At 27.3% G+C, this 22899-nt stretch overlaps 1 long non-coding RNA gene across 1 annotated transcript in view; it reads right to left on the bottom strand.

The window, feature by feature from the left end:
- Positions 1-8556: 8556 nt before the first annotated feature.
- LOC114130121 (uncharacterized) overlaps positions 8557-22899 on the bottom strand; it is a 30392-nt gene continuing 16049 nt past the window's right edge. Inside the window, exon 2 of the long non-coding RNA XR_003592898.2 lies at positions 8557-22866. This is a non-coding gene — a long non-coding RNA (uncharacterized LOC114130121). The remainder of the gene's footprint in view (positions 22867-22899) is intronic.

The following is a 22899-nucleotide window of genomic DNA, read 5'->3' on the forward strand; positions in this document are numbered from 1 at the left end:
CTAGAGTTTCAGTTTAAGCAATCTATTTTATTTTCATCATCAGAGCCACTTTTTTTTTATCATAGTTAGTACGTTTAATATTTTTTTTAGATTCTGAACGAAGTGATGATGTATTGATTTTACAATGATGTGTGTTTTTTTTTTTTTTTGTGTCTGTGTACAGCATAACTAGTCGAAATAATGCTCCAATTTCAAACTATGGGGGTGGTTTCCGATGTTAAAGTGAATATCTTTGGTGCATTATAGAGGTAAAAAGTTAACATTTTCAAAAGTGCGCAGAACATACATTATGGTTTTTGAAAATCAGTGTTTTTTTACTGGTACAGCGGAGAAAAAAAAGTTTGAGGAGGAAATTCCACCTAAAAATTTTACAATCTCCGCAGTCTGATACAGCGGAGAAAAAAAAAGTTTGAGGGGAAAAATCCCCCTTAAAATTTTGCAATCTCCGCATTCAAAAGTGCGCAGAACATACAAATGTATACTACTCGTATGTATTGATTTATGACATAAGATAATAAACAGAAATCAACGTTTAAGTCAAATCATATTATATAGTGTATGTATATTAGTACATTAGGAACTTAAGTAGTTATAGTTCTAACTCGTTGGAAAAAAATCATTGAGTAAGAATCAGTACATTTTAGTAGTTCTAAAGTTTTTAAGAAAACGATTTTATAGTTAGAAATATATCAAAAAAATTAACAATTATTGTAATTAGCTGAATATATACCTACTTGACTTCATATCACTTCATGAAAGTATACACCACAAAAATAAAATTGTAACCCTGACATGCCACCATCGAACGACTTCAAATTCACGTCATCTAACTTCTTTCCTCATATCGCATTACTAATTAAACGTATTGTATTTATTTCTGTACAAACTGTAAATTATTATACAAAGAATAATAATAAAAAAAAAAAATTCAAAGAATCAAAAATCTTATTTTTGTTACCTATCAATAAAAGTGTGTATATAATAACTAACATATTATTATTATAAATTTATAACTAAAGATGATTGTGAAAATAATTTGATTTATTATTTGTTTCAGATCAAATAAATAAAAATTGAAAATTATATTTATTTTATTTTATTAATATTATTATAGCAGAATAATAAAAATCAATGTCGTTAAAAAACGGGCAACATAATTTATAGACAATACAACTTCTTACTTATCGACTATCGCCTTTTTATAAAAGTTTTTAGTGGTTTTAAGCGTTTTTTTTTTTCACTTTTTTCTCTAACATCGTTTTACGGAGTTATTTATAATAATATAGTTGCAAAAGTACCTATCAATAACTGAATACTGTTTCAATCCGTATGTTTTCAAATCGGTAATATTAGTATGCGACAATCGACCTGCAGGAAATAGACGATGAGACGGCTTGATAATGTATGAAAAATGTGTAGACCAGGCCTTTGGGGTTTCGGTGTCAAAGTGATTGTCGTTCAAAGGTTAAACTTAATGAATAGGAAAAAAAATTGGTAACAGCAAGCAAACAATGGTGGAAAAAACGATAGAGAGCTCAAAAAATCGTCTATCAAATGTCACGTCACGTTTACACAACCGTCTACCCACTCTATAATATTATTATCATATATACCTTACCTACCCGTTTTTATTTTCGTGACGCTATCAAATTTTTTTCTGAAAATAACTCTGCACAACCACGGCCTGTATACTAGGCGTGCATTACCTGTTCCGTAATAGCAATACAAGTGTTATTTCGTAATTGATTTTAATCGAAGTTTCAAATTATACCTACGAAATTAATGGATAAACCCTCCGCGTGATTTACCACTGGAATAATGTCCCGTAGAATGCGGAGATCGTTTGTAAATCGAGTAGGTACGAATAACAATTATAACGCGACTCTATATAAATCCATACCGTGATAATAGGTCATCTAATATTACGGAAATCGTAAAAATCTCTGTTACTCCGAATCATGATGTTGAATATGAAATAACACATTTAATGAAATTATTCGAAGGAAAAAAAAATAAATGAATAAAGTGCACGAACACCTATTTATGAATTGTTTTATACAAGTGCCTTTGTTTTGTGACTTCAATCAGCATTAAACATGTTTTACAGGGAATTAAACCAGTAAAAAATAAAAAAAACAATAAAAACGTATATTATATACTACTATTATCTGACGCCATTATTTTGTGTTTTACCTACTGCAGAGTAATCACAATATTCATATTTATTGCAATTAAAAGCAGTTATTATTGCAAGAGAATTTCTAAGCATTTCACCCGAGATCAAAAAACCGCCCGTATGAGTGCACAAAGGACTTTACAATTAACAATTTATGTCATGTAAGTTTATAAATATTTCTTCATAATATTATGTACAACAATTATCCGTCTTTAAATAATTTTAAATGAATAAAGGAAAAAGCTATTTTATCTTTATTTTCAATGAATTACAAAAAGACTAACTATCAATAATTAAGTTAGTAATCAAAAATATGCTTTATAATCAACTCTGGATATAAATATTACATATAATATTATATTGACTTCTCCATTATTTTTTTTTATCAAATCCATTATTATACTGAAATATTAATATCGATAAATATTATACTAAACAGATTCCATAATTATTGTTTTTACTACCGTTGCCTGATAGTAATGAAATATATTTTTACAAAATATTTTTAGTACAATTCACATATAGATTACAATTTTGCATACCATGGCTAAATGGCTTGCTCAATGTAGATAGCGAACCATAATAATAATCTACGACGCGTGTAGACCATCTGATATAATAATATTAAATACGATTTATAAATACATATATATCGCAGCTCCTATTTTTAGTGAATCTTGACATGAAGTATATAGTTCGAAAATGGAAATTCGCAGTATTTATTTAAAAGTGTGTATGAGTAAATAATAAGTATACCTACCATAAGAATAAGTATAGTAAAGTTCATAGTGTTCAGACTTAAAACGACATTTTAACGAACTATGATCGCGTTTTCCGAGTAGCAAGTCCGAACGAGATAGATAATAACAATTGGGAGTCGAGTTATGATTTTTTTTTAAATCTAATATGTTAATTGTTTGTATTTTTTAAATTTTATATTCTTGAAGTCAATACAATAAAAATGAAGAACTTAATCATCATCAAACAACAATTGCAGATAAAAAATAAAAAGATTTTATTAAAATAAGTAAAAAGTAAACTTTAATGATTTTAAAATGGTTACTGTATAATTTCAATAAATATATCTATATAAAAAAAAAAATAATGTCTATAGTGTACTGTGTAGAAAACGAGTATCGCGCCACTGATGCTATATGGGTATTATATGGGTATTTAAGTGTATTACAAACTGGTGTTTGTGGTCGGAAAGACAGGTGTTAATCTCAATTCAATAAATAAAACCTTGCCGGCCTGAGGCGATATATCAACTGTTTAGGAGATATCGTCGTATAGTACGACCGCCGTCTTGCGAGGAAAAATACAGTAAAATAATGATCTCCTTCGACTTTTGACGTTATTTATTTATATTTATTCGTTTGTTTTCCAGCCTCCTGAGTTAGTCGTTAATCGTCGTTTACCCATCGACCGCCATTATCTTCGAACACACACACACACACATAAACATACATGTATTGTTGGGTCAGTTTAGGTTGTTTACACGCGTATGTTTGTATTTTACGTCCTTTCTTTTAATTCAAATATCGGTCCGCCCACGCACCGCCGCACACACTGTAGGCTTGTAGTGAAAACTTTTTTCTCATCACCGAAACACCATATAGTGTGTAAGATATACTCGGAAGAACTTTGTCGGCCTGTCCACCACTCAAGTCCCGTCGCGATCGGCATCGCATCGATCGGTGTGACGGTGTCTTCCGACAAAACGCAGTGAAGCCGAAATGTTTTATAGAAGACAGACAATTTTTTATTGGCGCGTTTACGACGGCGACAAATAATATACAATTAATATAAACAGCTATATTATATATTATTACGGCACGTAGCCTACGCGAAGACGAGAAAACGGTTTTGGCGATGTAAAAAGAATCCAAAACCTCGCTCGACTTGATCATTATTAAACGTGTAAGTAATAATACTCATAATTCATAACTCGGGTGACGCCTAAATTGAAGCAATTACCTCAGTATATTATAATATATAACAAACGTGTGATGTTAGAGAAACTGTGGAACCAACTTCTACAGTAATAAATTAATGTATTTCTGGGCTATTACAAAACAAACATCTAAGGTATAAATAACGTAACATTTTTATTTAGAAATTAAACATTTGTCTATCCTCCTTGCGTCCTGACTAATTTTTTATAATTTTTAAAAACATGAATTAAAAATATATATATATATACCTACCTAATATTTGATTTTTTTATAATTATGTAATATCCCTTAAAACTGGTCCAGCAAAAGGGTCGTTATATATCCGCATGTGTTGTCTCCGTCTTACGAGTGTAAAATATGCAAACATTTGAGTTCAGTGGAATCAATTATATACAGTTAGCTTACTTTTAAGTGAGTTATACTATAAATAATAATAAATATTAAAACTTTAAAATCAAAATATCAATAAAAGTCTATGAGATACCCTAGATAAATATAATTATCTTTAAGTTTGATAATCGGTAAATTGACTCTAATATTGTAGTTAACTACATAAAATTGATTCCATTGAACGCAAATTTGCAACTTTTTACGTTCGTAAGACGGTGACAACACATGTGTGTATGACATAATTCCCTTCAAAATAAAAACTCGTTCGAATAAAACAAAGTGAAATTCAGACAGCACTAAATACACCTAAGAATTTAATGACACTAGAGATAACTGCAGAAACATATAAAAATCGCTATCCGAAGGTATAACGGAAAATCATTAGATAACAGTGGACTGGTTGAAAACAACCTTTGAAAGTCATCGAAGTGTAAAAAACTTCTTTTTCGAAAGTATGATATGGCAATGAGATATTTAAAGTAGTAAGTGTTACTATCATTGGTACGTGGAATCAAATCGAACGAAATATTTTACTTATTTAACATTGTGTTTATGACATTTTAGTTTTAAAATACTGATTTATTTTTGACTTAGCATAAATGATAGTATTCGTTACATATTTATTTTTAATTTTTAGTTTTTATTAATAATATTTGTGTTTTTTTTTAAGTCCAACCATAAATCGTGAAATGCTATGCCTATACATCACGATACGTATCGTACGCAGGTGCTCCCCTGCAGTCGCTATACGTGCACAAAGTTTGAGTAGTGATTTTCCGGTTGATTAATTCGAGAAATCGTATAGGTATACCAAGTGTATGATACTTGTACTATATTATTACAACGCGCGTGTGCACTGGTAACCGAATGACCGAAGAGCGGACCGCTCTCTACCACGAGAATGACGAGCCGAGTGATTTGCGGGTAGACGAGAGAGAGGAATCAAACCTTAAGGTCATAAATCATTTCGTGATAACAGTGGTTGTGATATACTTATATATAACAAGCGCCACCGCCATGTGTATAAACCGACGTGGCAACTTATTGCTGGGCACATTTGACGTACGTTTACAAGTGGAGGATTGCCAGGTCGGGGGAAAAAAAGTGTGCTATTGGCGTGATCGTAGTGGACAAGTAAAAAGTAAGTAGAAGCTGTGAATAGAGAGGAAGGAGAGAGAGGAAAAGGCTAAACAAGCGAGCAAATAAAAATATAATAATTTTTTTTATAATGTACAACATTTATACGTAGGTACACGTAGTTTGTGAATAACATTATATTGTTCTATGCGCAATAGGTAGTTGTTAAGGGATAGAAATGAGATTTAAATAGATGACAGTTTAACGCATTGGATTTATTTATTAATTTAACGTAACCAGTGACTTGTAAGTTTTAAGAATAAATGTATAAGATTTAATGGTTCCGATTTCTCGCTTTGGACATTTTGTTTTCCTGATTAAATCGATATAATAAACGGAAAAGAACGTACGTAGAATATTAATAAACGAGTGTTATTGTATCAGATGTAGAATTAATATTTTACGATAATAATTTTAAATTCTGTTCAAAAATATAAGAATATATAATGACATTAAAGATTTACTACTCAGAGTTAAGTTAAGTAATTGATTGTTAATAAATGATAATTTCAAGCAAGTATGTATTTGAATGTCGAATGGCATAATAAATTTGATTGAACAGTCAATAGAATAGCATGGTGAAAAGGTATTCAAAGGTACTTAAATTATAATCGACGCGCAGTAAATTAAAATGTATAAACCAAACCAAACTACTTTAAAATGCGAATTTTGTAAAATGCTTTCTTATTGCACACTAAATTTGTGGTACTAATGTTCAGTGTAAATTGCAATTATTCAAGTTCTACGTTTATCAGTCAGTGAGTTAGTCAGGTTATATTATAATCATTCCGCTTGGCGTTGCCCGTGATACTTTTTATCTGACTTATTTTATAATAATTATTTTTTTTTAAATTTATTTTTAGCGATTTCAACCCTTTAAAATCAAAATTTTGAAAATCGAACGACATGGTGATACTTAGGAAGGTATTTGGAATATTTATGTGAAAAAAAAAATTGAAAAAAGTTAAATAGCATCGTCACAAAATAAGTACATAAAAAGGCCTGTTCTTTTATATAAGAATTATAATACTATTTCTGTATAAAATGTATACACGTCATATATTATCTCTCTGATCTACATAACTAATATTATTAAATCTTGTATTACATATTTTTTAGTAATGCGCAATATGAGGTAAGCACATACTCTGGTTGTGGACGGAATTTCAAAGGTCAATAATTTTTGACACATCATGTGCGGACGCGGGTTTGATTTAGACGTCATACTAATTGCGGACTTGAAGTCAATGTAAGTTATTTAATCGTATGTGATAAATAATATAGACAATTTATTCAGGCTCTTTCGAAAATTGTTGTCACTAAAATTAAACTCAAATTATTATTAAAATATTATTAATTTTAATTTTTTTTAATTGTAAAAATGGTTTCTACAAAATATTTGCTTACCTTACCCACTGAGGATTATGAATGTTTTTTTCGTAAACAGTAATATTTTTTTACAAATTTATCAATTCAGTACCTAATGCAAGTACAAGGATTGGTTACTTAGTACTGAAACAGCGGTGAAGACTTACCGCCGTCACATTATGTACCTAGGTCGTGTTCGCAACTCGCGTGGTTTTTAATTTTCATTACTTCGTCCTCTATTAGGAAACACACATATATTAAGAATTGAAATCGGATTTATGCCGCTGTCGTTTCTCACAGCTCCTAAACCATGCTGTACTTGGATTCTACTCATAAGTATACGTTTCGGTTTATTTTTACCCCACTCAAACGTATTTAGGGGTGTAATCTTACTTGAATATTTTATGAAATTTATGAAATTCAGTTATTTTTTCCGGTAAATAATAATTAATATAATTATAAATACTTCGTAGAATAATAAGGTCGAATAATGGATTAACGTAAGACTGCCATTCGATATATTGTTTTAATTTATCAATTTTTCCATATTGGAGATATACGATAAGTAGTAATGTATTATTAACTATTAAGTATCGACGAAAATTATGAAAAAAAAACTGATTTATTCGTTTACTGAAAATATCCATAAACAATTTTTTTTTTTTTTTTTACATTACAAACTTTTATTTTCAAACTTGTGTCATAAAACATCCATTCAGACGTATGAGAGTCACTGTAAAGTTGACTTTTTAACTACAACCATGATGTCGTCCGCACACTCGTGTGTATAATAGCTCTTAGCATGAAAGACTGAATATTTTCGCTACAAAGTACCATTATTGTTGTGTGGTGGATGATAGCTGAAACACTAAAATATATTTTAAGTGTAGGAGGAGGATATACAACGATAAAGTTGAATAGTTGAACAAATATTATACATTTTGCTTTTATGCGGTTTCTGGTGACAATAATATTATCGCCGATAAAAAGCAAAATACTCGTTTTTTGTATTATTTATCAATTAAACATGGACACTCGATCATGAAATATGCGAACTTCACAACGTGACTCACCCATTTTAGGTAATACCTACGTAGATTTTTTTATTGCTAAACGCATTTAAAAACATTTATTATGCATGAGAATTTTTACATAAATTATATTATTTGAATTTTTAACGAGACCGAACGATAATTGGGGTCCATGCACGATGTTGCTTCACAGTACATAATATAATATCTTATCGGTTCTAACACACAAATTATATCATTATGATCGCTGATATATTACCTATACGTCCGTTGACGTTGAGACTCTTGTTAAAAATGCGGCCATTGTCGATTCAATAAAATTATTATTTAATAATATCTTTCGATCAACACCAGTGCATAACGTTCAATCGTTATCGTTTGTTTTAATAATACAATTTATATAAAAAAAAAAATCTCCGAATTTCTCCATCAGTCGGTAGAACACTGTTTGGAATACTAGGACTATATGAGATTATCAACAACAAAATACTAAAACTCATTTTAATAAATCAATATAGGTAGATCGTTTATTGTAATAATATCAAACATTTGTATAATATCATATAATTGCAGTTATTATTTAGATATTTTTTTTTAATGTTAATATTATATTAAGTAAACAATTATCAGTCAATGTACAGATGTGAGTGCTTATAATAATATATTATATAAAAATAAAACGAACAAGTTGGTAACAGTTCCGCTGTATACAGTATCAGTGTTGAGTACGTCATTATTGATTGGGTCACTGTAATAGATGTGTTAAATTTGAATTAAATGATATATCTATCATAGTACCCGAAAAACGATTCTGAACAGGGACTGTCAAACTTTTTTTAATAACCGACAATGGTTACTGAACAATAATTTTAGTAAAAAAATAAAAATGTTAACGAATGTTCGTACTTTTTTTATAGTTATTAATTTTGCTCTTAAAAGTACTGGGAATATTTCTTTACCCCGCCACTTTCAGTACGAACTAGATTTAATAATCTACCAGAAATCTCCTCTTAAGTTGAAAAGCATTTTTTCTACTAAAAAAAGTGTCTTCAGACACAATAATAAAACTAAAAAACACGGATTGCTGTAAAATTAATAGGTACCTACATTATTCGCTAAGAATTCAAAAATATACCTATGTATAAATCGTAAAAATATATTTTATAGTTCATATATTAGCTGAAAATCATCAATTATTTACGCGAGTCGTCGTTATATGTATTTTTATTTTGGAAATTCACTATGATTATGATTTAGTAAATTCTAACGTCTGCACATTTAAAATAAAGTTTTTTTATTTGGAGGGTATTAGCAGTTAAAACAAGAGTATAGAACTAGTTATACATTTTGTACGTTTGATTGGCACGAATATACCTACGGCTACACACGACCAAATAGGTTTTACTGTTTAAGTTTGCAACTTTGGAAATAAGTTGTTGAACTCGAAACTAAGAAAAGATAACCAAATCAATAACTATAATATGAGTTTTTCTAATGCAGTTAAAAGTTTGAAGCCATCGACGTATAGTTACAATATGAAATTAATTAGTTTATGAAACAATTATCTAATGTCAATAAAGGTCAATAAATAACGTACTTCTGTGGAAAGCGGAGTTCATTCATTTAATTAAAATTAATTATCCTCATTTAGACAATATATTATTATTATATATACACTCGTCATCAACATTATACAACCCTAATTTTCATTTTAAATTTTAAATATGATGAGGGACGTGTGGCCAGCAAGCTGAACCTACAGTGGCCCCTCAGAACATTATTGACCTCCGTGAAGCTGAGCGGCGTGCCTGTAAAATACTCCAAAACAAAAATCAATTAATAAATTGCGTTTTAATAAGTAAAATAAAATTTAAAAAAATGATGTAGTTAAAATCAATCCTGTGAATAAAATTCACACAGATGAAGCTCTATCCAAAATATTTATCATCAACCATAAAATCGTTCAAATGACCAAATCGCATCAGCTTAAACTATGCACTCCTCAATTGACTGACAAGTTTCACGAACTATACAAACAATGTTCAAATTCTGATGACGAGGGACAATATACATAACTGCAAATACATAGAGTACTTAGCCTGCATAAATTATGCTTCAACCCCATTCTCTCTCACTCCTACCAATCTAAATAGAAAAAATATTTTTCGTTGTACCTATTCAAAAAATAAGTTTAGGTGGTAAGACAAATTTAGCCAGGTTTAGACAAACTATAAGTTCTATTATTTGACTCTAAAAAAAGCAATGTAAATTTTGTGAAAATAATCCTAAAATTAATTAATTTTAATAAAATATAGTGTTATAAATTGATAATGTTACCGTTTTGAACCTAATAGGATAAATATTTTAATAAGTAAACACTATTTATTAATATTTACATAAATGCAATCAAATATTAGACAAATAAAATTAAAAAAATTCATTTTAAAATAAATATATTCAATAACAATATACATATAAATTTGGTTATTAATTTATATATCAAGGATAGTACACATTTAATAAAAAAAATTACCCGGCCTATATTATACTACACCTAATTAATTTGATAATTACTAATAATTTTTAATTTTAAATACCTTGAATAGAATATTGTCATTTCTTCAAATATACAAAGCACATTTTGGATGTGTGTATAGTATAGGTATAAAAATAGTTCTGAATAATATTTATTTTGAAATGTGATATCTATTACAAAATTAGATTAAAAAGGAACATTATACAACACAATATTACAAAAGATTATATTTCAGCTCAGTCATAAATAAAACTCAAGTTGCGCCTATATCATAAGCCTTATATAATTGTGCCGAGAAACAAAATATAATAGTTAACTCAGAAACGTTCAAATGTAAATATCGTAAAAATCTTTTAACGACTTAAGAAGAGGGAAATAGTGTTTTCAAATTTTGAACGCGTCGAATGTTATACTGCAAAATAACAGTCTTCATTTTACAAACAACGCAGAATATAGAATATACAAAGCACCGATGTCTGTCTTATAATTTATAAACCAATTAACTATAAAGGGATAGTGACGCACAAAGAAACAAGTATCTTATGAGAATGAAATATTTTGTACGTTGCTATACTCTGTTCTACCTAAATAATATCATTAAATTCGTGTTTTGTACAAAGTGGTCTTCTTACAAAATGTTTAGTACCTATCTGTAAATACGCGATTGTAAAATACATAATAATTATTAATATAAATGTTACAATGTGACTACATTGAGTTATAAATAATACATAATCATTTTAATACTCCTCGATTGAGGCATACTTGATTGAATTTTTTTTTACTAAACAGTAAAAAAATTTAGACATAATAATTTGTAATTTATACAGCAGAAGTATTAATCAGTTAACTAACGTTTATTTTTGCATTTTTAACAAAAATACTGCATGTTGAAGAAAGTAAACGTTATGCGATTGCAAAAACCTATATACTACCTAGGTACAAATTAAATGTATATTTAGTCTGAAAGATATTTCAACAAATTATTATCTGAAGACAAATAACGTTGAAAGTAAAAGAACACTACTACCAAAGTGTTAATTAAATTGTCAAAAACATCAATATAGGTAGACTCGTGTATACGAAAACTATGAAAGTTTATAAAAACGGTAGTCCCCATAGCTTTTCTTAGTTTCTGAGTTTGGGTTAATTTTTTTTACTTAAGTTTTGAAAATACAAAACATTTTATAAGTCTTCCATTTGAATAAGTTTTAAGTTTTGTTTCGCTCTCCGGGTAAAGTTTTAAGATCGGTTTTGTAGTGCAGGGGTGAGTTCAACAGAAATCAGGACGTCGAAAAATTCTAAGCACAGGCTTAATAATAATCAGTATATAGAGAAACGAGAACGATTTATTGATAATAATTCTGAATACTAACTAGGTAAACGACATTTCTATTTTGATCCTAAAAAAAGGATTATAAAAGATTATTATAATTTGTATAAAACTATTAATAAAAATAAATAATAAGTATATTATGTCTTGGCCGATTAAATTCAGCAGCAATCGAATTAATCGAAAAACAATAGTATAATATATAATATATTCTACGGTACAAAACAAAATCTAACCTAACCTAAGGAATAGTTTTTCTTGTATAAGATTATTCTGACCTATGGGCAAGAAAGTTGTCAATTCAAAATACTTCTTGTAATTGATTATTAAATCAAAAGCATTTTAATAAGTCTAGTGACGTCCAATACATTAAAAGTTAAAAAGCTATTTTTCCGAACACTTAATACTTTAATTCATTGATATTCCAATATTCAATTTAATCAATATCAGTTTTAATTTATTAAAATCTGAGTTTATATCATCACAAAGATATACCTATAGTATTTGAATTCCTACCTATATTATTGTATCAGTATAAGAATATTTTAGCATAAATTAAGATTAGGTAACTAAAACGTTTCATTTTAATCAAATAAATAATATTATAATTACATTATATTCCACGTAAAAATTTTAAAAATTATTACGATTTGTATGTCTATGACTACTGCATAATATAATGCAACGACATACCAAGTCCGTACTTTTGGATGGTCGTAATTACATATGTATTATATCGTTTTATTCTATACCTATACATACATTTGTTTCCTGATCGTTTATCCCTCTTAACAATCGATTAAGTTCAAATACTCTAAAAGACAGATAATAATTATGATATAATATATTGTGCATCATTGACCTATCGCCCAGAAATTCGATCGCAGTACAGCGAATTAAATCATTAAACACACGTGATTTAACCGCCCGGTATCGTGCGGGGCACCCATCTACACATTATTACGATTTACAGTGTTATTTTCATTTTCCAATTCGATTGTAATAGCCTCGTGTGTGCCCATATTCTTTAATTATATTCATAATCCTTAATCGCCCTGACTGCGAGACGTGGGTGGCCGACACACAAATAACATTACTGTGAAAACATATACAAATCATAGGTATTGAATGATAGACTGCGAGCGCGGTGTGACTTCTTATAAGTTATATCATTGTCGCCTATGACCGTGTTGAATTCTATTCTTGGCGACCGTTAACGACTAACGAGTCGACTAAACCATTTCAATTACCCTACCTATTACATACCTACCTACTCGTATTGCCAAAATACGTTTAACTTAAATTTAACGTTTAATTTATTATATGATAACTAATACCTAGTATGAGGATTAGACATCACATAAACACTTATCACTTATTATAAATTGTTAATACCATTTTCTGATTCAACGAACGAACACTGCACAACCGCTTACTAAAGTGTACCTACGTTTTTATTTGCGATGAATAATCAAGTGTTACTTTAAATAATTATATTTATTCTTTTAACTCACAAAGTAAATAAATGCCTACATATACTCGTAACAGTAGTTAGTTATTTGAGTAAAAACCTGCCGATATAATACGTGTTATTGAATATTCATTTTTATTTAATAGGTACTTAATTTTATTGTTTGATAATATAATAATTTTAACAATCATGATTTTGAGTTTAAACTGAACATAAAAAAATAATGTCAATGCATGATTTACAATGTTAAAATAACAAACTGTGATTTTACATAATTATTAGTTAAATTGTAGATACAAATAAATAGGTAATATTATCCTATTGTTCTTATAACTGTGAACTGTCAATAGCCTATAACATTTTTAAAGAAATTAAATAAATAAACAATATTATAATTGCCAAAAGAATTACTAAAATATTTCGGAAAGAAAATTAAAAAATATACAATTTATTACATAAATTTAAATTGATTTATTCTTTACTTTAAACAGATAAATTTCGAACAGACACCTACCTACTCGTAAAACATAGATTTACCAAAATAATATTCAAAATAGTATGTACTTTAAATATATTTTACAACCTAAATATTTATGTTTAAACGAGTCATACTAACTTAACATTATATCGAAGTTAATATTTATTATGCCTTATCGAATATTACTCATACATTATCATTTAAATTGTATTAATAACCAAATTTGTTTTCTATACTCTACAATCTATAAAATAGAACAGGTATTATTGGACACTTTTTGTATGTTTTACAATGAAAGCCTTAACTAAAGTGATTGGACTGAATATCCCAGGTATTTGGTATCTGTTTATATTTTGTAACACTTTAGCTATAGTCAAGCTATGTCTTAAAGTTCTACAGAAATTGTACTTAATAATATATTTTAAACTATGACCAATTGTAAATAAACTACCAACGCATACATTATGTTTGGATGTAATTTATAATCGAGTAAGTTGTGAGCTTAATTAATTCCAACCACTAAATAACTAATTACATAGTTCTATAAACAATTATTAAAATAAAGTACAATGTATTTAAAAATAATAGGTATTATAAAAATTCATGTTTTTAATAATTCTTATAGTGAATTCCATAACAGTATAGGTATCTGGTATATAATATATTTAAGTAACAACAAACATAACTGTATATTTTATATTCAGGTATTATTAGATATTGCATATATAGGTACTATGAATAATAATGCTTATTACTAAATAGTAAAGACATCAATACACGAATAATTAACATTTAAACCCATAGACGTAAATATATAATTAAACATATTTGTGTATAGTAGCTACATTATTTATTAACAAGTTTATTAGTACTTAGTATAATATCGAATTATAAATTAGTATTTACTTAAAATCCATACATGTTTTTCAAATCATCTATACATATATTATGTTCCATATTATTAAGATGTTGTAATTCAACCTGTAATAATTTAATAGTATATAACTTGTTTAATTAGGTTTTTTATAAAATAGTACATGGTATTAGCTTTCATTTAAGTGATATACAATAATATATACTATTTAACTAAAATAAGTTCGATAACTTCTTTACAGTCTTTATAATAAGTTTTTATTTAAATAATATTTATTAATACATGAAACCTATTTAACTCTAATAAGTTCAATAACGTCTGTACAGACTTTATAATATACATTATACCATTTATACAGTAACACATTCTGTTATGATTAATAATACAAAATATTATCATTCTAAACATTTCTATAAACCTATAAAATATATTCATTTAAAAAACTTATAACATTTCAGATCAAAAACTTTACGGGTTTTTTTATAATTAATTATACATATTATTATGTTACCTATGTATTATAAAATACAGTTGTATGATAATAAGGAAATTATTATTATTAACACTTATTGGTCTTAAATAAACATTACATAAGCGACTATCTTATTATTAATCTAGATTCAAAACATATACTTAGAACAAAAAATACTTTTCATCAAACACTCTTAGGCAAATCGATTTCACAAATAACTAAGTGCTTACAGCGTCTTTTATAATATATGTTTCTTATATATCATTGACAAAATGAATTCCATTTATACGTTTTTTTTCTTTTAAAACCCTAATTTATTTAACAATAATAGATAAATACAACTTTTTTACAGCGTAGGTAGGTACATATATTATGTTATATAATATTAAATACAATCAAATCCAATGTTAATGTGACTTATAAACAAATATCTAATAAACTATGCACAGTTTGAATTTCACACTACAATCAACAAGCTTCGCTCATAATAAATGCAAAAACAAGAGAAAAAAATCAAAAAAAAAAAAATTACTTAAATAACCCAATACCGCATATATTTAACACGTGTCTTTAATATAGTATTGTAAAATATTTAATAATATTACTATAAATCAGTTAATGTTGCGATATTATATCAATTATCAACAAACGCTAGCCAAACTATTAAAAATATAATATTATAAAAATGTAGTATATTATTAAAACTATGATAGTGTATTCACAGCCCAATTTAAAGATATACCTAGTTTTCTAAAAAATAATAATTATATGATAGAAATAGGTTAATAGAAAATATAAACAAAAAACCCTTTCTAAAAAATGTGTTCCTATGAAATAATTAAAAAAAAAAATGTTTATCAAATACTTTAAATATTTATACAAGTAATAAATAGTGAATACCAATACAGAACGGATAAATAAGTAATATATTTTTATACAGATTATGAATAAATAAACAAAATACTCATAATTAACTGTTGTTTGTCATAAGGAATGTGCTATGATAATAACATCATATAAGTAATACAGTTCTGCTCGCTCTAAGAACTTAACTATTTATAAGCTTAATATAAATTAATACTATTTTCAATAATCAAACATTCAAGCCTTCATATTTTTCTCTTGTATATTAATTATATTCTACGTCATATATTTTGTATGTGTGTGAAAAAAATTGTTGAAAAATAAATAAATAAATAAATTATATATACATTTAAAGTATTATAATACTATTTTTACGTATTTTATTTTAATTTAGCAATATCACAATAACGATTTTAAACTATCGTTGTATTTTAATGGCTGTTTCGATAACAATACGTATTCTGAAAAATTATAATTAATAAGGACAATATACATTCTTATACGACATATATTCGGAAATATTTATTTGTTTTCACTAGAAAATATAAAAAATATATACATACACAGCTAGCAATTCAGTAATATGCATTATAAGTTATAACACGACGATAAAAGAGTTAACAAAACAATAAATTCTAAAAGCTTGGCATAATTTTGTCAATTTTATTATACTATATGGCGTATACCATCTACCTATTATTATTATTATGTGAAATTCAAACTCACTACTCTTTTCCGGGCAAAAACGTGCATTGAATACGGTAATCTCTGTAATAAACCCATCTCGAGATAAAGCACATGGATTATAAATAAATAAATAGACCAAATGCTAACAATATAATTATCGATAACCATCCCTCGCAGGTTTAAAATAAAACGCTTGGTACGGTGATTTAATTCAACTCAGATAATCTCAACGAACGTACCTAATATGTTTCCACGTTTGAACGTTTACCTACATAATAAAATAATAGCAGTACTAATATATATACTCGTATACAATACATAGTACACACACACAGCTAGCGACTATATAGTCGATACCTACTCTTCGACGTCGTGGGGTACCATATCGAACCAAATTGTGATCAGAAATTATAAAATACCTATTCAAGTACAACATTAACGTCACATTATATTACTCGAGCTCGTATGATATAACAATAATTTTATGATCCTGCTATAATGAACTGAACCAGCAGGATAACAACGCTTACCCATATACCCCACCACATATTTATAAGAGGGTATAATATACAATCGTTTAAGCGTCATCGTGCAGTTATTTATCATTTTACGTGAAATGTGTAAGACACGCAATTTGTTCAGTTGTTCGTAAAATTGAAATACCCATGGCTGTGAATTACCATAATGGACGTATCATTATTTCCATAATATAAAACTATTTATCTGCTTTGCATATACCCGATTATCTAAGACAATCAATATTTTCCATTCAAAACACAATAATAATATGATTAAGACATAATTATCGTTCTATTGTTTGTACATTTATAATTAACTCATTATTTTACCTACCTACATAATGATAACTGACCACCTATGTACTTATCTATTTTTATAATCATATAATTAACGTTGATTTAGTTTATCAATCAATGTTACGATAATATTTAACTTGAACGTTTTTTTTACATATACATACATGACGAAATAATGTATTGTTTCAATTTTACTTAAAATGTTAAAGTTCCTCTTTTTTACTTTTATGTGTATCACCATTCCTAGTGCTAAATTACATAATACGTATACCTACTTATAAAACCTATAACTTTGATCACAATTTTCTAAAAAAAAATATTCTTATACGTCCCTACAAAATCTTCCTAATATTTTATACTTTGTACGAGTACATTTTTGATATTTGACGTTAAATAATTTATATTATTAGTAATTACATTTTGTAAAACAAGTTAAAACAAATATTTATACTAAATATATTTCAGTTCTCTAATGATATATCGACTTATATATTGTAATATAGAGATTACAATTTTTACTCAATGCTTTTCCTATGTTTGAAAAAGTAAAATAAAATATAAAATTACTATACTGAAGCACCCATTGGTAAATATTGATTATACATTTATAAATACTTACCTACACCTACGCTTTAAATAGTTTTTAATTTTTTACACAAATATAAATTATACCACTTATTTAACAATAAGATAACTTATCTTAAATTTAAATACGAAAACGATCTTATAAATAATGTAACCAATTTTTATGAAGTAATTTATTCAAATAACTATTTATCAGTTTTTTTTTATGTTTTCATTCAATACGACCTACATACAAAAAAATAGGATAAAACCAAAATCAAAATTATACAAAATTGTTTAGAATAATATTATTATATTGATGAAGTACCTATTTTCTGGTACTTATCTGCATTACATGAATGTTAATGTCGAATAACAATAATGAAAATATTGCTAACATAGAACTTTTACCGAAAAAAATGTAGGTAGCGCACGTTTACTGCTTTCAACAGTCGAAAACGCCTTCGATGTTCTATTTGAACCTTATCGATCAAACAAAAATCGTGGCGAATCGTCGATCATGGTAGGGTGAGTAGATAGAAATGGACTTTAAATTTGTTAAAACACTAGAACGACAGATTGATTGACGGGATGGGCGGTAGCGAGTGTTTTTGAAAATAACCGATTATCTATCAATCGGGAGCGTTACGTTTCCAACTTCGGAATATTATGCTTTGCGTATATACAATAAACAACAACAAAGTAAATTTAAACTTTTTCGACCACAACTCTATTAAAAGTTTCATCTTTTTTTTTCCTTTCTCTTTTTTCAAATCAGTTTATATTTAATTTTCGAAGAGGAAAGAAAAAAACCATTCAACCACAGCTAGATAATCGCATATGCTATTATACTCTCACGCATTATTTATAAATACATTATATAGATACTTTATTCGTAATCTAATGTTTTTGTAGTGACTTAAATTCTAAAACCTTTTAAATAGCATTATCAGCTTAGTCCTTAAATCTCCAAATTTTCAACTATAATACCATCAAATCATAAGTTCACAATTCTAAAACCGACACTAAAATAACAATATATTATGTTGAATGGCTTGTATTATATTATTGTCAATATGAAAATAAATAAATACGTTTTACACTGTATCAGTACTAATAAATGCTACATATACCGGACATAATAATTTTCACTCTAACTATACACAATGTACCTTTGCCAACAATATATTCATACCGTATTCGAGACGTTTAGGGAAAATTATAGTTTAGTGTTTACTTATATAATATTATTATTATTACGTATATGTAAAGACCAACCTTTCACTACGTTTTGATGAACGACGAATATTATTATTAAATTCCGTTGTCGGATATGAGGAAGAACCCGGAGTCGACATTACGCATAATATATGTCTATATATATAGACGTACAGATGTTCTGGAAAACAACCACCGCAGTGTGCGGCACAAACTGTAAGAACGCCAAAATCACGGGATTTGCACGTCAAAAGTTTCAAAATTAATCCGTATAACTAACCTACATCCCGTTATACGTGTTTATACGCTTATGATACCATGTAAGACGCACACATCTCGTGCGCGTGTGTATTGAATAAATCATTTATTGTGAAATATATGAGTACCGTCTTAATATCAAATACGCGTATACAATAATAATAATAATTATTATAATGCATAAAATACGACTAAAACTATAATATACACATCGTGAACTTTCATTATGATTCACCGCACGTACATTACATGATATTATTATTATAACATAAACTGTTGTACACAATTCATTACCTCGTGATCGGTGCACAGTGCACACGCAATGTGCAGTACGCATAAAGTTTGGCATGCCATTGCAGTATTCGTAATATTATTTCAATATCATTCCTCTTTTCGCGCCCCGCGTCCACGGCTGAACGGCGGTGTTGTTATACTATATCGCCTAAAAAGTGATTTGATAAATGCACAGGATCTTAAAATTTTTAAAACGGTATGTTCCTAAGTATATACAATGAAATGTCATAGAATAACTCGTAAACCGTTTAAACGCGGTATACAGTTTAGGAGTTTAGTAATAGCTTACATTTAATTTGTTTCCATAAATACATTAAAATGTGCAATAAATAATGTATAAAAATTATTGGATAGTATGCTTTAAAAAAAAATAATATAACTGCACCTAAAATAAACGTGTAATTTAATTTATTATACTTTTATCTATATGTTGTTAAACTATACACGCAAATGATGGTAAGAAATAAAAAAATATACGCACATTGGTGAATTACAAAAAGATAAATAAATAGAAATAATATTATAATGAAATAGTGGAAAGAAAGAAAAAAGATAATAAAGATAAAATAGTAATAAAAAAAAATAATAATAATAATAACAATAATGTGAATGCAACGTTAAAAACATTTTTATGGATCTACAAATATCAGAATGTTATTTTCATGGTGTTGTTTCAACGCAGAAAAAATGAGTTAGAAATAGAAATATACAATAAAATGTTTCTTTAGTAGACGTGTTACCATACATTTTACGTTAAAATAAATAATTTCAATAATACCAGTACACACATTTTCAATAGTTTTCATACACTAAAATCATAATTTCAAAACTCGAAGAAATAATATAACTTATCCAAATAAGTGTTACAAAACTCAATATGATTGAAAAAGTAAGAAACCTAACAAACAACATTTAACAGTTGTAGGTAAATACTAAATATTATAAACTAAAATACATAAATAAGTCAAAAACGAATAACTTAGGTAATAATTACTATAAATATTAAATACAATGACTTACATAATGTACATCAACTTTAATATGTTTCTATAGAATTGCTATAACACTATGCATATATTGTATAATTTTGAAAACTTTTTGAGGTCCTACGATACATTTCAATTAAATTGTTGTGCTTGAAGTAAATGTTATAGGGCTGTTATGGAGAATCGTTATTTTACATTCATATTTTATCTCAACCATAAAATAATAATATCAAATTAACACTAAAATAAACAATGTAAAAGTTGTCTTTCGATTAACCTATATATTGGTAAGAAAACAATAATATGATAATAAAAAGTAAAATATAAAGTTTTTTTATGTTATCTATAATATTACCATACATTTTTTATTCAACATTTAAAATATATTTATTTAATGAAACTATAAAGTAAGTAGTAACATAAGCTTAAACTATGGTTTCAATATTCAACCTTAGTTATATTTACTTTCTAATTTTTCATTTACGACTTAAAACTAAAGGTTAAATATTACATAAAATAAGGACTAAAACGATATGTAGTTTGAAATTAAATTCACCATATCCTGTTTTTAAACATTATTTTATGTACCTATATATACCGTTTATTAATCCAATATAAATATTTGTTTAAAAATAACTGCAGTTTAACATGAATTAACAGATATACCTAAATCAAACAATAAACATTTATAAAATGTTATTATTTCTCGCAATTATTATGAGTTAACTAGTTTATATATAATATAATATAATATATAATAACTTAATTCATTTAAATTCTTTTTAAATCTATAATTATCAATTTGAATACCCTTTAACTACTTAGTTTTATTACCAAAAACTATAGTACCTAAATATAAAATTACACCTAACATTAAATAGGCTTAATAACAACACATGAAAATAAATTAGCTCCACAATAAGATGTACCTTGCATATTATATCTATATAGACAATAGTATAAGTCGTGTAATCATGTTCTAAGAAACATTTACTATTTTCTATAAATATTTTATTTTGAACAATGAATCTTATGAATATGTAAGTACCAATCTCATATAATACACCAAATACTAACAAAACGCATGCTCATCACGATATAAGTTCACGATAATTTGCACGTTTACCAACGATATAGGGCATTGTTTTTAAAATTAAAACAAATTATTAATCAATATTAACTTTCAAGCACACTCGACCGGAATGTACTTCAAACCCAATATTATATTATTTGATGTTAATTAATCAGGTATAAACGACATAATATGCATATTGTATACATTTTTAAAATAATACTTTTTTATCATACAAGTCTCATTGTAATTTATACATTTTCAAACTGATTGCATTAAAAATGTACCGTTAGGTACTGAACAGAATGCAAACGTGCAAAGGTAAACATGCAAATTTTTCGTATAAATATTAATTGTTATCAAAACAGTTTAAAAAAAGTTGTTGCCCTTACATTATACACCAAACCATTGTACTCTCATCGATCGAAAAACAAACAATTGTGGTCAAACTTTTCGACCCCTGGGAATTTTTTCTCCTCTCCAATCGCTGTGAACTTTTAGATTAATCACATAACATATTGTATAGAACATAACAAAATCATATTTTAAATTTGTATTCATTTTTTAATAAAATTAAAACAAACAACATCACTTGAAAGCGACCTGTACAATGTCAAATAGGTAATTTCAGCATATTCGAAACACATACATCCAGAAGCATGTCATCAATAAAAGCCGAGTAAAACTGTACCTCTCTACACAATATTAAGTGTATATAAGATGATACATTCGTGATTATTCATCCAAGAACATTCTCCGCTTTGGCTTCTCTACTTCTAAGGTTTTGCTGAGAGTCAATTTAACGTATACGTATACTAAAAGCAATATATGTTTCTAGCATCAATTTTGACGAGGTCTGCAGGAAACGTTTAATTACGTGCGCAATCCTATAAAACAAGTGAATTGGGACATTTTTTTTT

Source organism: Aphis gossypii, chromosome X, assembly GCF_020184175.1.
Source record: "Aphis gossypii isolate Hap1 chromosome X, ASM2018417v2, whole genome shotgun sequence".
Classification (NCBI taxonomy): Eukaryota; Metazoa; Arthropoda; class Insecta; order Hemiptera; family Aphididae; genus Aphis; species Aphis gossypii.